Below are 9,392 nucleotides of genomic sequence, written 5' to 3'. Positions count from 1 at the left end.
TACAGTGAGGATAACTTAAGTTTTATTGTGATATAATTTTCTGGCAAGTTGAGAATGAGGGAGAGGATTCCAATATTTTCACTTCAGTGTTTTTTTGGTTTTTTTTGGGGTGGGAAAGGATTCTGCATTCATAGCCCTGTCATTTCAGTTTATGTAATTAATCAAAATATTTTTTGTACTATGATAAATGGGGAGGTTCCATGTTAAACAAGAGAACGAATGTAAATTCTCACAATCTTAAACAGAGGTTAGGCTTGAAAGTAATGTGTTTAGAGAATAAAGGCCGTATTTCAAAATCACATGTAAATATTGCTTTAGGAGCAAATCTTCCTTCAAAATTCCATATTTTTCATCATGTTCTAGTGATTATTTTGTATGTTTGAACCAGGACTGCACACCTCCCATCAGCTCAAGGGTCACAACCCTCTCTATAGCATATTAAGAGTTCTAATCTCCAACTGGACCCATTTTGGAACTAATTTTGTCCCCTAAACTCCTTCAACGACAACAATCCCTACACCTCATCTGAAAGACTGGGGGTATTCAAAAGGGATGCTGGCATGACTCATATGGGCCATATTTTTGAAGCTGTGTTGTAAAAATATCTAACGATGACCACAGTTTTTGTGTTGTATAGATCCATGTCGAACAGCATTATTTTGTTCTTTCATATTTTGTGTATGCTTGATATTAAAGACTAGTTAATACATTAAGTACCAAGAATCAAATCCTGATTAGGTTCACATACCATACTAAAGGCAGAAATAAACAAATTTATCCTATTGCTTAAATGTAGCTTTTCTGATTTGTAAACCATTTCTCACAGCTTAGGGTATAATGTAAACCCAGCCCACTCAAGTTTATTCAACAAACTTACTAAAATAAAAACAATTTTGCACAACCTCTGGCCCAATGGTGATTTCAACACATCTTGCTAAATCATGTTTCAAGAGGGCATGGGGAACAGCAGTATGTTTTGACTAAATTGCCAAATAGTGTTTAGTAGGGCATCAGCAGAGCTTTTTATCTGTATAAATAATAAAGGAGCAATTCTGGCATATATCAGTATATAAATGTGATAATGTTATATTAAGTTTGCAGTCATTGGGCCCTTGAGACTCTGAACTTGGAGAGAGTAGTTTGACATCAGTTTTCCTTCTTCAATCATTGCCAATCCCCTGATCAAAAATTCTGCCATTTAATGAAGGCTGAAGGGTGGTAGTGCTGATGTTCGACCTCCTGAGGAGGGAGGCAGAATCTTGTAAAGATTGGAAGGGACTTTGGAGATCATCTATTCCACCTCCCTTAAAAACAATGTAGGAATTCAGTATCATAGCATAGTGAGATGGTTATCCAACCTCTCTTTAAATATCCCCAGGGAAGGAGAATCCATTCCCTGCCCTTTTCCATATGCCCACTATTTCAAACACCTGTTAGGGCAATCTTAATATTTTTCCTCACTTTATGAGTAATCTGTTGGCCTAGCCCAGGAGTATGCAACCCAAAACACTCAAAGAGCCACTTGGACCCGTTTCCCACCAAAAACAAAACACCAGGAGCCGCAAAACCCTTTTGATATGTAAAATGAAGATAACACTGCATATATCCTTTTTTACCTTTATTATAGGTATGTGTGTGTTTGTGTGTGTGTATGTATGTGTGTGTATGTATGTGTGTGTATATATATGTGTGTGTGTATGTATGTATGTGTATATATATATATACATACACACACACACACACACGTAAAAAAAGGATATATGCAGTGTTATCTTCATTTTAGATGTCAAAAGGGTGTCTCTCTCTCTCTCTCTCTCTCTCTCTCTCTCTCTCTCCCTCTCTATCTGCCCTTGGTCTGCCACTCCTCTTCCCCCACTCTTTCTCTCTCTCTCTCTCTTTCCTCTCTCTCTCTCTCTCTCTCTCTCTCCCTCCCTCCCTCTCTCTCTTTCTCTCTCTTTCTCTCCCCCCCTCTCCTATCTGCTGCTCACCTGGCAAGCTTCAAGCTGTTGTCCAACAAGCTCAGGAGTAGGCAATCTCGTCTCTTTTATGGCTAATGGACTTCAACTCCCAGAATTCCTGAGTCAGCCTAGCTGGGCTAGCTAGCTCTCTCCTGCCCTTCCTGCAGAGACGCAGCAAAGGGAGGAGCTCTGCCCAATAAGCTTTTCAGCTCCTCGGAGAACACTGTGAGTGCACTATCTTTTACACATACACACACAAAACACAGAGAGAGAGAGAGAGGGGGGGGCAGGGAAGCGCAATTGCCTCTCTCTGTCTCTGTCTCTCTCTGCAAAGGCGAGGAGTCTGGGAGCCACAGGGGAAGGCAACCGCATGCGGCTCCGGAGCCGCAGGTTGCCGACCTGTGGCCTAGCCCAGGGGTAGGCAACCTTGGCTCTTTTATGACTCATGGACTTCAACTCACAGAATTCCTGAGCCAGCTATGTTATGCTGGCTCAGGAATTCTGGGAGTTGAAGTCCATGAGTCATAAAAGAGCCAAAGTTGCCTACCCCTGGCCTAGCCTTTATCCCCAAATATTCTAGTGCAGAATACTCCAATTTTATTCCATTTTTCAGTTAAAAACAACAGTGAAAGCACATAATTCTCTGAAGAACTTCTGTGCATAAGTACTGGTACATAAAAAGGAACATGAGAAAATAAGTTCAGCCAAAGTTCAGGGGACTTTTTGTTTTTTCTTGGTTAAAATTTCTATGTTGACTGCTCTTCACTCTTGCACAGAATGTATTAAAAACTACTTTTTGATGGCATTCTGCATACAAACCCCAGGTCATATTCTTTTTTAAAATTTATTTTATGAATCTGCTTTGCTTCACTAGAAGCTCAGGTGCTGGCTTTAGCAGGTTGCTATAAAGGACAAGCAGAAGTTTAGTTTCTAATTCTCTGGTTGAGAGAAAAGTCACACGATGAAGGAGAAAGAGGAGAAACTTCTAGTGGCTTTTTCCTCTTAATAGTGTGAACCAAGCAGTAAATATTGTTAATGGATGAAGATTTTAAAATTATTGCATTAATGACCACATTGTTCCATTAATAGTTTCTAAGAAAAAAATCAACATAAAGGAATGCATAGTAAATTCTGCCACATATTTTTAGCAACAAACTGGTTTGTAACATCTTAAACACTAGCTCATAATATTTTGTTTCTCATATCCCATTTTTGATAGGGAAGGAAATTGGAAAAGGGGAGGAGAGAAACAATTAAGAATTACTTACAGTGGCTTTTAACAAAATAATAGATGGGACATAGGCATTCTGTCTAGTGTCATTTGTTTCTGTTTAATCCATGCACTTTGTGTTAAACGATTTAAGCTCTATTTTCAGATGAAATATCTGTTTATATTTCATTTTCTAACAGAATGTATGATATTGTGTTAAGATTTTTGTATGTGGCAATCAAACAATCAAAGAGCTTCAGGGATCCAAGGCTTCAGAGTCAGAAGGAATTGCGGGGGTGGTATTCTGAAGTTTCTATGCACATTCTGTCTCAATAGAAGCATTCATATTCTTTCCAGGTCGCATACATTCAGGGTTATTCATATTCAGACATTGTTTGGAAAAGCTATTCAAAATTAGCATTTTTCTCAGCGTGAGTGTCCAACCTTTTGGCTTGCCTGATCCACATTATGTAAAGAAGAATTGACTTGGGCTGCATATAAATATATATAACATAGCTACTGTATATACAGAATAAACTTCATTTTTTTTTTAAGAAAATGATCTTGTGGGGACACATTACTAGTTCTCCAGGACATCATGTGGCCCACAGGCCATTGGGTGGACAAGCGTGATGGACAGAGTTTAGTAGAAGACTATAGATTTAATCAACATTAATAATATCTGCTGAATTTAGCAGAGTCAACAGCCGCAAATCTCATGTGACAACCCATTATCATTCATTTATTGCTGCTTCGAAATATCATGAGATTGTCTTTTGTTAGGCTGATCATGCTAAGAGTTTAGAATAACCCAGGGGGATACACTGAGATTGGAGTACTGTTAAGAAGAGTTCCTCTCTTAATCTGAAATCTTTCACCTTTTGCAAATTATCTAAATTAAGGAGCAATAAAAAAAATACATGATGACAAGTGCAATGGGTTAGAAAATGACACAGGATTTCCCCACCCTACCCAAGGAGTACACAACATTTATCTATTTAAAAAAACAAATGAAATTTTATTAGTGATCTTGGAAGGATGAAAAAAGATGATCACAGATTGTCTGCCCTTTTCCTTTATCAATCTTTCAATCAATGAAAAACTAATATCTGTTCCAATTAATAGATTATTAAGGCCAAAAATGGAATGAAAAAAATGTAACACAAATCACAAAAAAGGAACAATTAAGAGTTCTCTGTCAATTGTCCGACTATTAAGTCCGAGGTAGAAGCCAAGATGCAACGTTCGGGACAAAAACATTGAAAGGCACAAAAGAACTCCATATATGTTTTTCTACATGTATAAAAACCTATTTTTTTTTCCTGAGTGGGAATATTAAGACAAAAACAGTGCATCAATATTTAAGATGAACAAAAACAAAGGTTTACAAATTAAATTGCTACAAATACAGTATAATTTTAATAATATAGGATCCTATACGTTTGTGTTCCCTTTATTTTTTTGAGCAGTATACATAAGTAGAAAGAAGCATAGAAGTTCCCCAAAATCTTGAAATAAATAATTGGCTTATACAATAAAATGAAGCACTAGTCTTAAGTAAGGATCTTTTCAGTTTTTGAATATTCCCTTTGTTTCAATTATCTACAGAATATGAAGGTTTTGTCCCCCTTACCTAAAATAGGGCTGTTCAGTTTGACATGGATGGCCTCTTTGATTCCTCTTTCAAATCAGCTGTCTTCTCTGTCCAAAATGTGGACTCAAAAAAGAGTGGCCTTTGTCTTTTAAATGCAAATGGATTGCTGAATCTTGTCATGATGGGTTTATTCTCCTATATTGTGCCATGCGTTTATGAAGTGGTTGTTTTGTTTCCCCAATGCCCAATGTTTGAAAGATGGGACAAAGAGACCATCTATGTCAAAACTGAACAGCCCTCACTCAACAGAGGGGGAGGGATACGATAGGATCTATCTCCAGTCTACAGCACAGTCATTTCAGTAGTTCCAAGGCTCCACACCAGCGGTTCTCAACCTGTGGGTCGCGACCCCATTTGGGATCGAACGACCATTTCACGGGGGTCGCCAAACAACGCAGTCTGCCATTTTTTGTTTTTAAGAAGAGACTGGACAGCCATTTGTCCGAAATGGTGTAGGGTTTCCTGCCCGAGCAGGGGGTTGGACTAGATGACCTCCAAGGTCCCTTCCAACTTTACTACTATTACTATTACTATTACTAAAAGCCAATAGGAATTGTCCAGGCTGTCTCTGCCCTGCTGAGCCCGCCCAAAGTTCCATTCTGCAAATGGTGCTGCAAGTTGTCTGCAGCGAAGACGAGCTGTCTGGAAGTTTCCACCCCTCCCTGCTGAGCAACTACTAAAAATGTAAGTAAAAGAGGGCCAGGGGTGGGAGGTGGGAGGCCGGCGGGCACAGGGAGGGTTGCTGGCGCGTGTGGGGCCCAGCGGGTGCCTTACTTCCCTTGGGCTGGGCCAGCTGGTGGCCCAGCCGGTGGTTGGCTTGCTCCGTCTCTGCTGCTTGTCAGCTACACCTCGGCCGGCGCAGGGGGCGGCACCACGCATGCGCGGCGCTCCTGGGCAGGGAAAGTCCTCGACTTACGACCAGTTGGGTAGTCCTCGACTTACGACCGGTTGGGTAGTCCTCAACTTACGCCTGGTTGGGGATCGCGGCATTAAAAAGGTTGAGAACCACTGCTCCACACCCATTTGTACTACTTAGGACATAGATAAACTTTCAAGTGGCCTCGAGGACTCTCTAAAAGAATGCAAATGACCAGCTGTCTGCAAGGAATATAAATCCTTCCATTCCCCACCATCCAGCCAGAGCTGAAGAAGCTTTTTGAATGAGAAACAAAATGTCTTCAGTCTTCAAAGAAAAACAAGAAAGTCCAGTTGCCTCTTGAAAAAGCAGCTTTGGGACAAGCAGGACCTGGTTGACTGAGAATCTCCATAGACATAAGAAAGACCTGATCCAGGAATAGGCATAATCACGGCCACCTGGTCTTTGATGAGTCTAGAAGGATCCTTAGGTTGCCCTCTGCAAGTGTTTGGGGCAGTGCTATCCAACTAGAAGCAAAGATGAAAAATCTTTGGACCCAGTGGTTCCACACTGCAGCTATGAGTGGTTATAAGCTGGACAGTGCTTATAACAAATGTTCTGTATCTATAAATGTATACAACTCCTGCTCCTTTAACAATTTTTTTAAAAAATAGAATAGAGAAATTAAACATAGACAAGATAACTGATGTTTATCCATTTTCCATTATTTATTCAAATCTTATTTTCAACAAATCTGTCAATATATGCAAGATCATATTCAAAGCCCTCCCACAGCCCAGCAGCATTACAATTACTGAACCACCATGGTGTACAGTATAAAATAAGTGCTATCTACAAATATGGTTTAAGCTTATTTATCCTACAGTCATGACGGATAAACAAGTAGTTCATTTGCTCTCAGCAGAATTTCCTTCTAATACATAAAGAGTATGATGACGGAAAGCAACAGACTGGATATTAAAAATACTTATAGGTCACTTCTGCTACTGGAGGAATGGGGCCAGACTGCAGAAAAGAAATGCAAAGGCACACTGCGGCATCCGTTAAGGCTAGAATTACCAGCCTTTCAATTTCTTGCCTTTTGTGAACCATATTTTGCAACAAATATTAAAATGCTAATTTGTTTGAAGTCTTATTACATGAATTTATCCCTAATATCTTGCCTATAGCTTTTTTAAAAATGTTTCATTTTTAGAAGTATTGTTAGTTTCCATTTTGTTAAAATAATCCCTAAAGCTTGTAATTTTTGAACATGATCAATTACAACTCCCATCATTCAGCATGTACCAATTAAGCTAAGAGCGTTGGTGATTTGTAGTCAAATATACAGTATGAGGTGAACATCAAGTCAGGAAATGCTATTTTCGAAAAACTTTCTTATCTACCACAATTTCTTTATGAATGCAAAAGGAACTCTTTTTTTATATTGGTTCCTGCTATTTATTTCAAAACATGATTTTGCTCTTCTCTAATTCACTGTTCTCCCAATGTATTGGCTCTCAAAGTTTTTATCTTGCCAACTTCTACAGCTAATAGTAGTTGGCAGGAGATGCAAATCCAGAACATTTAGAAGGCATCACGTTGGGGAAAGCTTCTTTAGAAGGAAAATATCTGGATGGAGAGAATGTTCCAAGTTATTTTTGGTGAAACACAATGTGAAAAGACAGCCTTATTTCAAATGGGGAACATCAGATCCATGATAACCATAGAAAATGTTCTCAAGATACAATTCATCATCTTCCAATATTAAGATCACTTTTCTTAAAACAAACAAAAGCTTTTTTTAATGGTACATGGAATTATCACGTTGGTCCTTTTTCTACAAGAGAGATAGGATGGGTTAAAGCGAGTATAGTATTTTCCCTCACATTTATACTAGTGGTAGGGTTCAAAGGCTATCTGAAATTGCTTGTTATGGAAGGAGACAGTTCCTTTCTCCAATTCTGGACTGACAAGCCAATAAAAAAAGGGCTCAGTGTAACACAGCTTGAAATATCAGGAATACAGGAGAGGCATTAAAACTCCTTCCAATTTACAGATTTTGTCAGTGCCTGAATATGCTCAATCTACACAGTAAAAGAGGGACCTTCATGACAAGTCTAATGTATATTCCTATAGTAGACAAAGGGTAATGTTAAGTGGTATATACCAAAGTTATGGGATCTGAGTATCTGGAGGGGGCCCTAGCTCTTGCTGGGCATTTTTTTTTTTTTTTTGGGTACTTTCCTGCTGAAAGAGGCTTTGACCAAGGCACAAGCATTGAGATGCTCCATAAGGATTACTTCCTATCCCTATGTGCTAGGGAGTCACTAGTATCAAGGGCAGCTGAGTTAGCTGTGCTTATGGAGTGTGCCACCCCCATGAAGCAGACTTTATCTTTAATCTCACAAACTAGTTTGATGTATGCCTCGATTCCCTTGGAAATCAGATTAGGAAGGCTTTGTGGCTGAAATATAAATGCTGAAAGTCAACCAGGATGTTGTCTACGGTTGTAAAGTCCTGTTTTATTTAGGTAGATTTTGATGGTTCATATAGTACTTCTATTTCAGAATTCTGCCTGGCTATACTATTATGACTATTTCCAATTTCATCCCTTTCCATATTGGGAGTTGAGGACAACCCATGCAAGGGTTTGAACAGGGAATGACTGAGGGTTTCTGAGTGTTAGTTCTAGTAGAAGTCTCATGAAAGATACCTATAGATAACTAGTGATCTTAATAACAACCCACCTCAAGAATTTCTTGATAACTTTGGATAATTTTGTTATTTTATCATAGTCAGGGAGATAGTTCTACTCAATGTGTCAGCCTTCCCAGGTATATCAGATGAGAAACAGACCAGATGAGCTACTTTGGTTTTCTTGTAAGGCTATTTTAACAGAATCTTGCAAGCCTGAAAGTACAAATCTCCCAGAGTTTTCTTTAGAGCCTGAAAAATGGGAAGAGTCCATTCTGACCCTCTTTCTCTGCCTGTTATATAGCTGTGGGCTGTACCCTCTCTCTCTGATCATTCCCTTTGCTCTGTTTCTCAAGGTGTTTCTCATATATTACTACAACCTGCAGTCATCTAATTGTAAGCAGCTGAATGAAGATGACTGAATCCTCCTTGGCTTAGCCACTCTAATGATGCCAGGCAGCTTGTTTGTTTGTTGTTCATTCATTCAATTTCTATAGCTGCCCATCTCAGCAAACAACTTAGCTTAATGCACGGCAAGTTGACAAGGTGACTAGAACTGATGGCCAGGATCTGTTAGCCCAGTGGTTCTCAACCCGTGGGTCGGGACCCCATTTGGGGTCGAATGACCATTTCATGGGGGTCGCCAAACAATGCAGTCCACCATTTCCCCCCCCCCTTTTCCTTAGCTGTGCTACTCCCTTTTATTCTATTGGCTTTTGAAAGCCAATAGAATAGACTCTCTTGAATAGAGTCTAATTCTATTGGCTTTTAAAAGCCAATAGGAATTGTCCAGGCTGTCTCTGCCCTGCTGAGCCCGCCAAAAGTCCCATTCTGCAAACGGTGCTGCAAGTTGTCTGCAGCGAAGGTGAGCTGTCTGGAAGTTTCCACCCCTCCCTGCTGAGCAACTATTAAAAATGTAAGTAAAAGAGGGTCAGGGGTGGAGGTGGGAGGCCGGCCTGTGCAGGGAGGGTTGCTGGCATGTGTGGGGCTCGGCGGGTGCCTTACCTCCCTTGGGCT

This window comes from Crotalus tigris, unplaced genomic scaffold (assembly GCF_016545835.1).
Source record: "Crotalus tigris isolate CLP2741 ecotype Arizona unplaced genomic scaffold, ASM1654583v1 scf7180000024307.1902530, whole genome shotgun sequence".
NCBI lineage: Eukaryota > Metazoa > Chordata > Lepidosauria > Squamata > Viperidae > Crotalus > Crotalus tigris.
Note: the sequence above shows the minus strand (reverse complement) of the source record.